Below are 2,500 nucleotides of genomic sequence, written 5' to 3' on the forward strand. Positions count from 1 at the left end.
TGCCGTTATATATATGTGTGTGTGCAGGTGTGGGTTGGACTTGGGGGGGATGGCTAATTTAAGCCCGTCACACCTGGCCTGTCTGAGCTGGGTGTGATTACACGCACGCACGCACGCACGCACGCACACACGCACACACGCACACACGCACACACACACCTGTTGTGCGTGGGTCTGATCGATGCACACTGATAAATCACAGTCCCCACACACAAACTCAAGAGAGAGCCCTCTCTGCAGTGGTGGAAAGTAACTATAAGTACATTAAGTACTGTACTTAAGTACAATTTTAAGGTATTTGTACTTTACTTGAGCATTTACAATTTCCAATACTTTTACTTCTACTCCACTACATCTCGGATCCAAATATTGTGCTTTTACTCCACTACATTTATTTGAAAACTTGAGTTACTAGTTACTTTGCAGATTTTGATTATTATTACAAAATATACATTAACCACTTCAGCCCTATATACATTTGGACCATTTGAAAATAGCAGATCTACAAGCTCACAATGCGTCGCATTGCGACACATTGTGAGCTTGTAGATCTGCTATTTTCAAATAATTTGTATACATTTTGAAAACTTGTGAAATGGGACATTCACACAGTACGTTCTACTTTTGGTACTTTAAGTACATTTTGATACCAACACTTTTGTACCTTTACTCTGGAATTCCGTACTTGTATTTGTAACAGAGTATGTCTACATTGCAGTATTGATACTTTTACTTAAGTACAAAATGTGAGTACTTTTTCCACCACTGGTGGATTACACACACACACACACACACACACACACACACACACACACACACACACACACACACACACACACACACACACACACACACACACACACACACACACACCTGTGGTGCGTGGGTCTGATGGATGCACACAGATAAATCACAGTCCCCACACACACACTCAAGAGAGAGCCCTCTCTGTCACGACAGCTTCTACATCTGCTCTGGCTTGTACCATCTCACCACTATACCTCTACTATGTTTCTACCTGTGTCCCCTGACTGTGGGAGGAAACCCCACGCCACAGAGGTGGCTGGTACTAATGACTTGCTACATGTGGCACGGGAACAGGGACACAGTGTTGATTTTGACAGCAAATTTTGATTTAGTTTATATTATGTCATATTTTAGTCACCTGAAAAGTTTCAGTTTTTGTCAAGTTTAGGCGCTTAAAAATCATAAGATTATAGTCAACTAAATCTATTCATTTTTTATTTAATTTGGCGGTGCCTTGATGGTGTCGTAATGGTTGATTTTACACTTGGTTGCCTGCTGAAAATAGCAGATCTACAAGCTCACAACGCGTCGCAGCGCGACACGTTGTGAGCTTGTAGATCTGCTATTTTCACCCGAGTGCAATGAAACATAAAATGACTTGTCTTTTAGTTCTACTGGATCTCTTCTCCACTAGTCCCTAGTCACAACCAGCTCAGAGTCCAATTGGTTTGACTCAGCCCCAGAGTGACTTCTCAAATCAGCCCCATTTAATCATGCCGGTTGCCTGATGAAGACCATGGTGGTCGAAACGTTGCACTTCAAATCAAGGTTATAATAGTTTTGGATTTTCCATTACTGTTACTGTCCATTACTGTCCATTTACTTTAGTTTTATTTATATCATTTTTTAAATTCGTTTTTAGATGTATTTGCTAGTTTTTATTAGTTTTTATTTTTGAAAATGCTAATAGTTTTAGTTAGTTTTTTATTAGTTTTAGTGTTAGTTGTATTTATCTTTATACTTTAGGTTATTTGTCAGGTGCAGGATTGAAAAGGTAAGTATTGTGTATTAAAAACTTTAAACTTATATTTAAAAATGTATTCAGTTAGAGATGAACCACCAACCATCCACAAACGAAAACTAAGGCCATTTTGTCTCCAATTTCAGTTTGTTTTAGTTAGTTTTGTATACACACAATACAGTTTCAGTTAGTTTATTAATCTTTTAGTAGTTTGTATTTAGTTCAGTTACGAAAAATGTTATTTCAATTGTAGTTTTCCTTATTTCATACTAGCTTTAACCCAGTGTGCAGATATTCTATATTCTACAGTAACAGCATGACATCTCTATTGCGATATTGTGTATAATGCAAAGTTAATATTATGATTATTTGTGTGATGATAAGCTGAGAGGAGACACAGTTGAGGGGTAGACAAGGACACTACAGCGCACGCAGCACACCATGTGATCCATGGCGCTGCGGGTGTTAATCAATACACTATCTGTATTTGATTCCCTCAATCATCCAGCGTCTCTCCATTAGATTAGATTCCATTAGATTCCATTAGGCTGCAGAGATCCCTGCAGGCCGGGGGTGAATGAAGGTACTGATTGAAGCAGCATGACGCCATCCACACAACAACAACACGACAATACAACCTTAAAACAAAGGTTCTGAAGCACCATGCCATCCACAAAACAACACGATACCGCCTTAAAACAAAGGTTCTGAAGCACCATGCCATCCACACAA

At 39.1% G+C, this 2,500-nt stretch overlaps 1 protein-coding gene across 1 annotated transcript in view; it reads right to left on the reverse strand.

Annotated features, from left to right (window-relative positions):
• LOC311057774 (FRAS1-related extracellular matrix protein 2-like) overlaps positions 1-2,500 on the reverse strand; it is a 191,407-nt gene that overhangs the window by 29,248 nt on the left and 159,659 nt on the right. The window lies entirely within an intron of this gene.

The sequence above is a fragment of the Gymnoscopelus microlampas genome, assembly GCF_963454915.1.
Source record: "Gymnoscopelus microlampas genome assembly, chromosome: 12".
Taxonomy (NCBI): Eukaryota; Metazoa; Chordata; class Actinopteri; order Myctophiformes; family Myctophidae; genus Gymnoscopelus; species Gymnoscopelus microlampas.